The following is a 14882-nucleotide window of genomic DNA, read 5'->3' as shown; positions in this document are numbered from 1 at the left end:
TAATATATTATAATGTAATAATGTATATGCTTTTATATTTTTTACTAAGACACATAAAAAAGAATTTAACCATTCGTTTTTTATTTGATGAATGAAAAAAAAATGTAATATAAAAGTTTAGTGGGTTCCTTGGCATTATTTCCAATTATATAGTTTTTTAATATTAGGGTTTAAATCTTAAATCCGGAGCTGCGTCCAGCTCATTACTTTACTTATTGTTTTATGCGTACATATAGTGTTTTGTTATTTATGTTAAATAGGTACTCCGTTTGCACAGAATTCTCATTTGGATATGGTAATTGTTGTACTTTCGTAACGCGATCGGCCTATTCCGCGTTTCATCGGGTGACTTAGTTACTTTCACTTGTAATAATAAAACAAAAAACGGGGCGCGGTTGACAGTTTTCTTTACGGGGGGGGGGGGCAGTCAACATTCACTTGTCGAATCGGTTGCTTCATTACCTAAGTGCCGATTAACGTGGGGGAGGGGGGAGATGGAATGTCTAACCAGTCAAAATATATAATTAGTGATTTGTACTATGTAAAAAAGTTCCTGTGTAGTTAATTTCTCATTTTTTTTGATTTACAACACATTTATTTAGATGATACGCTGACTTTGGAATAGATATAACTCTAGACTGTGATAAATCTTTAAATTTCCTCCCTCAAATAACGCCACTGAATTATATGTATACTTATAAGATCATACTATTGCGGTTATGACCACTTTAGAGTTACAAGCTATGAGCTCTGGTAATAATAAAATCTATTAATATTATCAATAAATATTTTTTGACTTATTTTGCTTTTCACACATTGTATATAATATGTTGTAATTTATTGTATGTTGTTCTATATAAGAAAGGGGGGCATGGGAGCAGGTCCGGATTAACACTATCGTAGGCTCTAGGCCCCTAGTTTTTTGCAGGGCTGTTGTTCAGTATTTAAATGGTTAAGAAACCTTCTCTTTGGGGGAGGAAGTTTAGAATCTCATGCAGTCGGTGCTTTGAAAAGCAATAATATTTACAACATAAAAATCAAAATTAAACTTTTATATGATAACACTATAAATTTTTATATGATAAAAGTTTTGACAAATGTTGAAAAAATTTATTTTAATTCAAAACATATATATATATATATATATATAATATAAATTGTCAAAAACCAAAAAAAAAAAAAATTGTCTCATATCAATTTACATACAGTGGTTACCGCTTAATGTAATCACGGTTAATGTTATCAGTCGTTTATTGTTATCGAAAAGTATAAGTACGGGCCGGATGTATACTTATTTGTGTAAATTATGACGGCTATTGTAATCAATACGCCACATTATATTATCAGTTTGAGGTCATAAAATCATAATTTTGTAACATACAATCAAAGTTTTCGTCGAATGTCTCGAATATAAATGTCTATACTGTTATTTATTTACCGTTTATCTACCTTTCGTTTGTATAGCATTAAAACAGTACCGTCGCTGTCTGTCGACTAGTATCGCGTTTGTATGCATCGTGTCGCGTGTGAGTAAAAATAAGTGAAAAACGAAAAAGAAATGACCTAACAATTTATGAAAAAATTTTAATACTACAACGTTACAACAATTTACCAAAAATGGGACAACGAGAAGCAGCTATAAAACTACAAATTTCGGAACCATTATTGTGTAAATTATTAAAAAAAACGAATTGAAATAGAAAATGCAGCAACATTTAATAAAAATCCAAACATAAAGAGTATACGCAGTAGGAAAGAAGAACAGGTTGAATCAGCATTATTATTATGGTATATTAATAATAGAAAAAATTATGCATGCATTAATGGTTCAATATTGCTTCAAAAAGCTGTAGAACTTGCAAAAAAATGGGTATAGAAAATTTTATTGCCTCAGAAGGATAGTTTCATCAATAAAATAATTATATTTTAAATAACTATGTATTATGATTATAAAATTTGATGTAACACTACATTATTTATTTTTTTTATTTAACGTAGGTTTTATTATTATTTATAACTTTCGTTTAATGTTATCAATCGGATTATGTTATCAGTTATGTCCCGTACCAAAGTGATTACATTAAGCGGCGATCACTGTACTACAAAAAAATCGTAGTCACACATTTTCGTAGACCATAGGCACAGTACCTATGGTGCCTATATGCTAATACGGCCCTGTGTGGGTACTTTACATACTCGGCTTATATATTTATACATTTATACATTTTATACATTTTCATATATCCTCCTCCTTAACCATTAAAACATCCTGAGAATGACTGTGAATATGTGACATTGTAGTGTTATCGCTCGAACAATATGCATGCGTGCCCGTCTATAAGTAATGATTAATTACTGTAATAAGTACTATGTCAGCTTGGTGGTGACGTGAAGAAAAAAAACCGAAAATAAGAGCGCGTTGTAAACAGGAAGACAAGCGAGTGTATATTAATTTAATTTGTATAAGCATTGCAATATTAACAATCAAAGAAATATTGATAACGATTGTTAAGTAAACGTTGAACGTCATGCTACCACGGGGGTCAGTGGGTTATCAGGAGATGTAATTTGTAAGGCGATAGCCCGTCATGAGTTCAAAAACCGTCATACATTTGTGCACAAAATTTCAAATATTCAGAGCTCTCGAATTTAAGTAATCGATTTTGTTTTTTTCATTTTCAAGTTTGAAATAAGATATAACCGCTTTTTTTTCATGTTCATAGATGTCTTTTTTCTATTTAATCTTCACAATAAAACTATTAGGATTAAACTATTATACGGAAACGTGTTGATGTTATTGAAGATTATAATGTTATAAGTCAAAATTATGTTTTTTTTATTACATATTTCTTGCTTTTCGAAACAAGGAAGCATCAAATTTCAGAAAATTTCGTTCTCAAAGCTAATCTCTTTTGACTTTTTTTTTTATAAGTTTTGGAAACTTCATTTTTAGTGAAAATATAAGCGCTTTCATAGAATGCTTTTGGTTTATTGTGATCTATGACAAACACCACTGTACACAACATGTCTGCATTCCTTTGGCTTTTTAATACCATTTCGATATGGTCATCACGATTTTGATTATTATCGATGTGAGACTTTTATCTTCATAACTGACATCGATATGTTCTAAAAAAAATGCAATCATTTCATATTAGTATAACTTTGATATAATTATAATTATTACTGACGTCGTAAACGAAAAGCAGTCGTAAAAGATTTCTGAATAAAAATGTATAGACTTCGGGAACGGAAAACGTCAAACCTCCTATGAAATTTAGTGAAAAGTTCAAAACTCGATCAATAGATGGCTCTGCATTTATTATATATCCTCCAATACGATTTATATTTAAAAAATGTGTGTCACGAATATTCACGACAATGAGAAGTGGAGCTCTCATTGTTAATGATCTTTAAGTAAATAATTAATTTTGTACATGAAATTAGATCAGAAATATCGAATGCGATCCAAAACCTACAATCAATCGGCTATTAGAATCATTTAATTATTATTTTTATTTTACGAAGAAAAACACAAGTTATTGTTTTTCAGTTATTTTAATGAGTAATGATTACTACATTTATTTATGGTCTATATGAGCATTCCCAATCTACGTGTCGCGATCCAACATTTTGTTGTAAAAATATTTTTGATGGGTCACTGTTCGTAAACTAAAAATTAAATATCTTAGTCATCAAAATATAATTATACGTATTAGAATTCAGTTTTGTAGTATTGCGTTAAAGCATTGATTCCTAACCTTTTTTTGACTCAATGCCTCTTTTAGATTTTCAAAATCACCTCTCCCTTGGAGAGATTAAAAAAATAATTATAGTTCAATTTTAATAATTAACAATAATTAACAATCACTCTTAAATCTACCTTTTTAGATATGTCCAGTCCAGATATTAATTATATACCATTTGATTATTGATACAATTTGGCTGTTATTTAATGATACTGTAGTGTGTATACATATTATGTATACCTGCACAGTTCTTTATAATACTTTTGTTTGGTACATTATTATTTTTGATTGTACGCAGTTACCTAAACATTTTATTGCAATAAGTTATGAACAATAAAAATGATAACCACAGTTGAATTACCCTCTTAAGTAAAATGCAACCTTAAAATAAAAAAAGTTCACAAGGGGGTGGCACCGCTCACGTTAGGAATCGCTGCGTTAAAATATGTGATTAAATTCCTTATATTAATGCATACTGGGTTTTTTTTTTTTTTTTTTTGGAGGGTCATCTACACAACATAAAAGATATTTTTGGTCCACGTTATCATAAAGTTTTGGAAACATTGGTCTAGAATAATTAAAATTAGGTATGGTATTTTGTGTCCATCCAATACATCCATTCAGAAGTTAAGTGACAGAGGCATTAAAAATATTGATTCTGTTCACTACTTCTTATTTAAGCGAAAAAGGATTCTTTTTCATAGTGACAATAGAAACTAAATATAGAAATCGTTTGCTACCACTTGATATCATTAGACAGTAAAAAATTTACTTTTACGAGTTTCAAATGTTGAATCACAGATCAAGCAACTTTTCAACGTGAAACAATTCCAACGATAACACAAATTATTTATTTAATAATATTTATTATTTTTTTTTTTAGTAGATCCTTATTTTATTATTATTTTAATTATTTATTTTTTCTGTTCAAATAAAAAAATTTAAATATATATATTATATATATATAAAATATTCATTATGTAAATCAGTGTTTTATTATTTTTGACTTACGCGACCTCTAGTCAAGGTGATCGCGACTACCAGATCGAGAAACGCTGCATAAGGGTAGGTACTGATTTTAATAAAGGTTTTATTTCAAAAATATAAATCTAATACCTCTATTATAATTCGGTCAAAAAAATATATTTCTGTTTATTAGTTTTAAGAAACAATCTATATATTATCTATATATATCTATATCTTCATAAAAGTAAGTGTTGTGAAAATTGACTGATTAAAATGTTTCAAAATTATTTTTAAATTGATTTTCAAATTGTTAACGGTGTTTGGAAGTTGATCTGACCTCGTGTGGGAGGGGGGGGGGGTCGAATTCATGGACATATCTTAAAGGGATGTATTTTCACATGACGAATTTCAATGCGCGTACGTGGTTCCGGAATACGTGAAAAGGTCGTGAACGATGACAGGAACCACTGCAGCTCGAATCACCATTGTTTGTTCCTGGCACATCGTCGCATTCGCGTGGCCACTTCTCGGCGCTGCGAAATCCTCTGCGAGCTCGAACCGAAAATCACTACGTGACCGTTTGAAAATCGCAGTCATCGAGGCAAGAGCGTGTACATTTCCGTACGCGTATTTTTCCAGTTTTCACATCACGAGACGACTTTGAATCGTGGTGATTGAACGCGACGTCCCGAACCGATGAGCCGTGTCCCGGACGTTTGTCTGTCAGTGGTACAGCGGATGTCGATGAAATTATTACGTAACGAGAGCGGAATGCTTTCCGGGCGACGGCGACGGCATTGGGAAACGGTGCGCTCGGGCGGAAACGTTTTCCCCCGCCCCGAAACCGCCCACCATGCTGCGTCCTACCTCAACAGTTTTCGCAGTGCGCTACACGTCGTCCTCCGCTCGCACGTGATGTACGCCGCCGGAGCCTATAAAATAGAACATTTTTTCCGTTTTTCTGCCGAAACGGGGGTAGTACGGTCGAACTTGGTTGGTCAACCCGAAATCGTAGAAGAGACCGGCAAAAAAAGTTCGAGTTGTTCGAGAATCCGAGTAAACGAAAGAAAAAAAAAACTGAATTTAAAATTTCAATATATGTATGGTGATTTATTTAAAATGGTACGATGTATTGATTAATGTATATTTGTTTTAAATAATGTATACACAAATATTAGGTTAGAAAATTATTTCGAAAAAGTATTAATTTTTACTTGGGTTTTGGTTCAATAAGTTCTTCACTGTCGTCTGGTTTGTTTTCCATAAATCTCCTCAATTCATTATAATGTATATATATATATTCACGGGCGGTACTTGGCTCTTATTGTCGATGGGGCAAAAATTTATCACAATTTACTGACTAATTTAAAAATCTTCTTACATTCAACTTACCTATATATTACACATTTTTACTTACTTACTATGTGTATGATACAAAGCACTCCTACATCTTCTAATTGTAAGCTAGTTGATTGTTTATCCGTGTCACATTTTATGAATACAGTCTTTCCTTTTGTTGTGTATAGCCAATTGTTTTTATATTTTAATTTATGAAAAAATGCTAGTAACTAGCTGTATTTGTCTTATCTCATAATTCTCTGGTATTTCCTTTGGATCTTAAAAAAAGCACTACCTCACATATCGGTCGTGTACTGCGTGGATACAGTGGATAGATTTCAGGACAGATTAAGAAATCTTGAGCATGTTTACAATAAAAGTGATCAAAATGATCATATGTAGTATATTATTCCTTAGATCTACTTACCGTTAATAAATTAAAATTAAATTTTATATAAACACAAATATTTAATTTACAATATGGTTTAGATAGAATTCAATACAATGAAAAAATATTTTGATATAGTAATGGTATATTAATCTTGAATATTAACCGATTGTTAACACAATATATCGCTAATTCTGAAAGTTTGAGTAGCTCGTACGGGTTATCTATACCTAACTCTATGTGTAAATCAGTACCACTAGATAACCCTATTTTAATATATTTTAATTGGTCAATGAGTTTTTTCTTGGTTTAATAGGTCCATGTATTTTATCAACTTGTATTATTTCAGAATAAGTATTTACCTCGAATTCATATAGGGCAATCATATTTTTTACGTTATTTTTGTGAATACGATATTTCATCCTATCTCTTAAAATCGTAATATTCTCATTATCATGGATTAGTTATATTTTGAAAGGACCCTTCCATTTTTTGACACAATGCATTCTTTTTATTTTGTTATTTTATTAATACCCGGTCCCCTATGCGTAAATCTATCGGATAAGCAGTACGGTCATTATATTTCTTATTGTTTTCTTTTTTTCTAATTAAATTGTCTCTGGCGATTTTATAACTTTCTTGCATCATTCTCTTGAGGTCATATACATAATGGTCGTAGTTGTATTGTGGTTCTGGCGCACGTGACAATGATGAAGGAATATTCGGCTTACGTCCGAATACTAATTCATACGGAGTAAACGCTTTATACGTGTGTACCGTTATGTAATAACAGAACATTGCATAAGGTATCCCATTCCTTGTCTTAGTCTACATAACTCCGTAGGTATTTCTTCAATGTTTTATGTGATCTTCCGAAAACCTTTTGGCCCGTGGATGCCAAGACGACGTATTATGTTTTTTCAATGCCTAACAGTTTACACATCTGCTTGAATACGTCGAACAGGAAGTTCGTACCGCAGTCCGTTAATAGAATCTGGGATTCCGTATATGCATAAAAAACACTCTACAAACACATGTGCGACCATTTGTGCATCCGTTGATGTTAATGCGATGGCTAACGCATAACGTGTTAACTCATCCTGCAAGGTCAGTATGTACATACCACCGGTTTGAGTTTTTGGTAGTGGTCCCACGATGTCGAGGCATACGCGTTCAAATGCGCATGTAACTGTTGTGGTAATTAACATGGGCTGTTTAGTGTTCAAGTGCGACTTGTTCTTCTAGCACGTATCACATCTTCGAATATATTTTTTAAATCGTTGCTAGAATTATTTCTATCTCGTCTATTATTATTATCAGACTTTCCCTTAAATTCGTAACTTCTTGGTTTTCCTTGAATGGTTTTTTCTTTCTCAATGGTAAGTATAATTGCTTCTTCGAACAGTCCTACGTTCCTAGCTATTAATATCGTTGTAATTTCAGATGTAATTCCTGATGTAAAAACATTAAGTGAATGATTTGGTGTATACCGATTCTGCTAAAATCCTGTTTCTACTGGTTTTCCTACTAAAAATACTTCCGTAGGCAAATGGTATGTTCCCTCTATTTGACCTGCAAATTCTGAAATAGATTCTTTTTCTTTTTGTTCTAAAGAATTTAAGTGTAGCTATAGATAAGATATCATGTAAGTAGACCCAAAAATATTACGAAAGTGAGCCTCAGTTCCTTCCAACTTTTTATTTCTCTACACCAAACTGCCCGCGCATTTTTCCCACGTTCACTGCCACCGCCAATTACGGATCGGCGCTAGTAGTAGCGCGCTAATGGCCGCCGCCGATCCGTGATCGTCACTAGCACTTATATTTAGATATGTTTATAAATAATTCGGCTATAGAAACACTGCTTCAATATTTATCATTGCCATTCAGAACGTATTAATAAACAATGCGTTGCAGTTGGTTTGTGTTTCCCGTGTATTTTCGTTAAACTATATTGAAAACAACTACAGTACCCTTGCAATTTGCACACTGTTGTTTTTCTAGACATATTATTATTTTATAATTCGTATTCTATAATTTAGTATCTATTTAATTTATATTATAATAACATGGATCTTCCTGCCAGTCCATCAAGAGTTGATCGCTCTCGAAGTCCCATCAAAAGCATGAAAACACACATATTATCGGATGCTGAACTACTTGATATTTTGGAAAACGATAAATGGATATCGTCTGAAGAAGAATTTGATAATGAATCAGAATGTAGTTATAGTTCTGATGGCGATGATGGAGAAAATGAAGGTATCGATTTACAAAATGTTATGAGTGATTATGTGGGTTCTGGAGGGAATGAAGTCGTTGAGGTTTTATCTGAAATGTATAGTTCTACAAATTTAACTGGTCACACCTGAACTTAAGTGTTTACCAAATGGAGACAATCCAATTGATTATTTTAATTTATTAGTAACTGATGCATTATTAGACATTCTTGTAGATGAAACTAATATTTATGCTATTGAATTTTTTTTTTTAATTCTGTCTCTGAATTCAAGTCTAGAATTAGTGATTGGGTAAATACAAATAGATCGGAAATAAAAACATTTTTAAGTTTATTATTTAATATGGGAACAATTAAAATGTCTAGATTAGAGGATTAATGGAAAACAAATAAGTTATTTAATTTACCGTTTTTTCGTACCCATATGAGTAGAAATCGATTTACTATATTACTCCGAGCATTACATTTTTCACGGAACCCAGATGAAGGCGAATCTATTCCTCGTAATAGATTACACAAAATTCAACCTATCGTGAATTACTTCAATTCGTTCAAGGATGAACGAAATATTTGAACCAACTAAAAATTTGTCACTTGATGAGTCGATGATATTATGGCGTGGACGGTTAATATTTCAACAGTATATAAAAAATAAAAAACATAAGTTTGGAGTGAAAATGTTTATGCTTACAGAATCATGGGGACTTATACATAAAATAATGATTTATTCCGGACAAAGGCATGATATTTCTGAGGGTATGACTCATACTGAATTTGTTGTCGATAATCTTATGAGTGGGTAATATCACAAAGGTCGTTCATTATACATGGACAATTTTTATAACAGTGTTCAGCTTTCTCGAAAATTATTACAAAAAAAAACCTTATGTTACGGGAACTTTACGCTCAAACCGTAAACATAATCCACGTGAAGTTATCGCTCAAAAACTAAAAAGGGAGAGTCAATATGCAGATATACAGAGGATAACATTTGTGTTGTGAAATGGGAAGATAAAATGGATGTGTTGACAATAAGTTCTGAATTTCCTCATTCAATGATAGAAATTGAAAAAAATAGAAATATAAAAAAACCAATTTCAGTTATAAAATATAACGAACATATATCTGGAATAGATCGCCAAGATCAGATGACTTCGTACTACCCGTTTGAAAGAAAGACTATAAGATGGTATAAAAAAATTGGTATACATTGTATATATTTGTTATTGCTAAATTCTTATTTTTTATACAATAAATATGCAAAGAAGACATCGTTGTACGAGTTTAGACTGTCAGTGATTGAAGTATTATTACCAAACGATCTGGATAATAATACTCGAATCACGAAAAAAAAGAATGAAAAACATCTTCCCAAAAAAGTAGAAAAAAATGATAAAAAAAAAATACAAATACAAACGATATCAAATTTGTTCAGGAAAAGGCATTCGTGAAGATACAATATATTATTGTATGGAATGCAATGAAAAACCGGGTTTGTGTGTTGAATAACATTGTTATAATATGTTATCAACAGTTATGCGGCGTGTAGCACTAGACTAGGAATATACGTGTGGAGGTGAACGTGTTAATTTAGTGTTTATTGCTCTTATTATTATGGGTTTCATTGATTCTGAGACACTTTTTAATACAAATTCACATCCTTCCTCAAATTCGACTAAGTCGTAGCCGTTACCCCCGCAAAAGGTTGGAATCTGGCTTTAGAGCACACGTTAGAGTCATTGTCTTCATGTTGCCCCTTATTGTTCCGTTAAGGTCAATTAAATCTATCGAGCTAAGCTTGCTATTAATAAGTTCAGAATTTTAGGGATGTTTGCTCATATGGAAAACTTTCAAAATTAGTATATACTAGCTGACCCAACAAATGTTGTTTTGTCATATAAATTATTTTTAGAGAATATTTTGCTAGAAAAAAATAACTAATTTAATATAGGCATATTAGGATGTGGATAAGGATAAGGGTGTAAGGAAGAGGTATAGAGTGCTATGAATGGTGGCGAATTATAAAAATGAAAAAACATCAAACATTTATTTTTTTAATAATTTATTAAAATTGATCCATTAAAATTATATATATCCCTAATTATGACAATATTAGTAAAAAACAATATATATATATATCTTAATGCAACAGAGTGTACAATATTTTTTGTTATCCCATCTTTCGCCAAAACTAACCGTATGGTTCGGAGCACGCCACGTATAATTGTCCGTGTGAAAAATATGATGTGCTCAAATCTAAGCCACAGATAGACATCGTTTGGCTTTGAAACGTATTGGTAGTCATTGCAAATGCCAATATAATTGGAAATTGAAGGCGTTTAAATTGTATTGGCACATCTGTGGGTATAATAGGGATTCGCGGTAATAATATATTTTCACCGCAGAATTTGCCATTTAAAATGATGGCTTCGATAACATTTTTCATTAATTTTTTAACGACTTATCGCGTGCCGTTGTACAACCGTGGTGGGTCAAACTACGAAGCAAAATAACCGAAGATCAAACCTTCAATTGTAAATTAGGCGGTGGCATGCCTGGTAAATCCAATGAGTTTAAAAAATCTGTTGGATAATTTACAGCTTCAATAGCACCGCAAACTGTATTAATAGATTTGTATGAGACCAAGTCTCCTGGTAACAAATGTTGTATCTTGAGATTCAATTCGTTGACATCCACATTTTTTGCTACTTAAATTTCTCTTTCTGCCAGCCACTCATGATTTGTGTATTGTCTGTGTACATTGGAAAATATCTGGTCAATGAGAGATTCTTGCGAATAAATGATTGTGTAAAAATCGGTCGGTAATTGTATACATACCGTTTTATTTGTTGTAACTTTCTAATCATCAATATCTATTAATTGTTTTGAGAATCTTCCGCACGCAGCTTTTTTTGATTGAATCGCAAGTATCGAAATTGTTCGCTCTCTATCTTTACCTACATTTCGACCATGAATTGTTGACGAAGCTCATGATATCGTAGAATAATTTTGTCCTGATCGCGTCTAATCATCAACCGATATGCATAATAATTCTTTGAACTAACATTATTATTTGTTTTGTCACCTGTTGTGGGATCTTTTTGTTTAATATTTATGCAATACCCGTCATTTAATACCAAAAATAAAATTAATAGTTTTTAAATAGTTTTTAATTGTTCTTTCATATTTTTTCAATAGTTTTATTTAATAATTCATTTTCGATTGCGCAGTTATCGACCGGGTCAAAAATTATTAAATAAAACTATGATTTATTAAACAATAGTACTTTTCCAAAATTTTTTTTCGTAAAAACCTTCTCCTGCCAATTACGAATAATTAAAAAAATTTGAGCCAAATCGGCCCATCCGTTCTCAATTGATGAAATTTTATACTTTTGACTCCATTTTTATATACATATAGATAGATAACTAATAACTAATTATTTATTAACTTTATCGGACTAAATTTACGCTTAAAACCTTCTCTGTGATGTCCCCTTTCATTAAAAAAAAAAAATGCATGACGATCCAATAAGTAATTTCAGAGTTTATCCCGAATAAAAAAAGTGACTTCATTTTATATAGTAGTATAGATTATGCTAAATACTCACAACTGGTGCATTTTTCTTTTTTCTTATTCCAATTAACAGGTCCGTTTATTTGCACTGGAAAAATTTGATCCTTCTGGATTGAATCCCTTCGATTCAAGACACACCGCTTGGCTTGATCACCATTGGTTTGACCTGGTCTCTGGTCCTTGAATTTCTGCTGTGTATACAACTGCTCCTGTAGTGGCTTGTCGAGTCTATGCTACGGAACTGGTGGTACGTAGACCAATTTCATAGAATTTGGTTTCTCTTCGTTGAAGTAGAATTTGTTGTCGTGAGTATGGTGATTCGTCGGTGAGTACTTGAATTACTTCGGTTAGGTTTAGTCAACCGTTTTTCATTCAAATAGTACTCCGCACCTGATACCAAAAAAATTCTAGTGTAGTGTACCTCGCGTTACTTGCGTTCCTCAATACAGGCGAACTACCACAGATTCAAATTATTTAATGACATCCACCCATTAAACGATTGCACTGTTCTTCTTTGGTGAAGTTGGTTAGTTTGAAAGATAACTTTTTTTGAAAATCATAAGTGGAAATAAAATTAATATTAAGAGTGATTTGTGACTTGAACTATCTAGTTTTAATTTGATATCGTTTCTCTCACGTGAGACAAATTATGTTCGAAATCACGTTATTTAATTTTTTTTAATTTTGACCACTATTTTCAAGTTGAACACTTCTCAAATTTGCACTGTAATTATTTTTTTTCAATTTTTCTCATATAGCGATTTGCTTTCCTAATAACCGACACATGCAGCTTACACAATATTTTAAACATATTCGTCATACGCACGTAAACGTCTATTTGCGCTCATGTGGTTACATATTTTTTACCTGTCAAACGCCAAATAACCGTACTCGGTACATACCATAATGTGTCACCACGTGGTATATTATCGTAAGATTGATGACCGAAGGGACCCATTCGCGACATTCGGTGCCAAAACGGTACGCGGACTCGGACGCGTTTATTGTTTTCTCGCGCCGTCCATAAACGTTATCAAGGAGATGATAGGGACTGGGGGGACTTTTGCATGATAATATTTTCACTAAAAATGAGTTATTTTATACACGCGTGGACAGGTGGCGGTCCCACGAAGATTTACCGACTCGGAGCGGTAACCAGCTACACGGGTTCACTGCGGAAACCGCGTTAATCCAGCGAGCACTTTGAATTATTATGGCGCGAGTACCCTAGTAGGACACCCTGTACGGTGGCAGAGTTATGTGTGAACGGATTCGGCGATAAAATAATACGCGTTTTACCCGAATTGATATGAGCGTGAGAGAAACGTCTACCAAGCACGAAACAACCTCTGTAACATGGACATATTTTAGGGAAGGAGCGAAGAGGCAATCGCCCCCCCCTGAATCCGTATTTAAAGAATTGATTATATATAAAATACACATTTCAAATTTTTTTAATGTGGATCATTTTATAATGAAATCAAATTACGTGTGACTACGAATACTGAATTGGGCTTTTTGTCAGGTCCACACTCAGTGAAAAATCAAATAAAACACAAGCGTTACTTTCAAAATACAAACAGGTGTTAAAAAAAAAAACTACACAAAAGTCGATTCTAAGTGAATCAGGCGTTAGATTAAAAAAAAAAAAAAAAATCACAAATATTAAGGATTCACCTGATTTAAATATTACCAAAAATTTTACTTGTAAATTTTGAAAAAAATTGAGTCCTCCCCTTTAGAAGTAAGTATAAATACGCCCTTATGACAGAACAAATGATCTGAACAGTCAGGCGTAATATTTCGAAATGCAAGTGTTCGTTGTGGATCACGAACGGGCCGCATCAATTAGACGGAACCGTATACGTCACGACTTTTCGATTAAAACTCTCCTAATATATATACGCCTACTCGACGGACTATATTTATTCTGTCGTTTGACGGCAGTCCGTTCAGTTAAGCAATCGAGTAAATCGAATGTTCCGTGTAAAACCCAAGTATTTGTATCGTGTTTTATTAAAAGAAAAAACGACATTTTAAAATCGTATAATTGTAGAAGAACTCGAATGTTCTAGCTCATTTTAAAAATTAAACGATTCAGAAAACTCACTTATTATTAGTTGTTGGGCGTTTTTTAACTAAAAGCTATTATTAAAAACGAATTATAAAATGACTACTTTCACAAAGTAAAACTGTAATAACCCAAAAATACAAAAAATAAAATAGGTAAAGTAAGGATGGGGGAGATGGTATATATGTGAATGGTGGTGAGGTATTAATGTATTAAAGGGTTGTTACCTTCCTCCTTGTTTAAGGGAGGGCTCTCAGGGTTGAGAAGGTTCAAGAGTCGATCAGCGCAATTGTTCAGTCTGCCAAGCTAAATAAAGCAGCACTTACTTATTCTGCCGTAGACCTTCAGATGTCGATGCGAGGTTGAAAGAAAAAGGACAAATACTGAATTTAATTGCACTGGATCCGGATACTCTTCAATACTTGTACGAAAAACACAAGTCGAACGGATTAAAATCATAAGTCAAAATAAATCGCTCATATAAGCTCTCTCGTTAGTTTTATGATCGGTGCGCATGCACAAACGACCAAAAAGAGTTGCTTCGTTGATCTTACAA

Source organism: Sipha flava, unplaced genomic scaffold (genome assembly GCF_003268045.1).
Source record: "Sipha flava isolate LNK unplaced genomic scaffold, YSA_version1 197_pilon_pilon, whole genome shotgun sequence".
NCBI classification, from domain to species: domain Eukaryota; kingdom Metazoa; phylum Arthropoda; class Insecta; order Hemiptera; family Aphididae; genus Sipha; species Sipha flava.
This window is presented reverse-complemented; position numbering follows the sequence as displayed.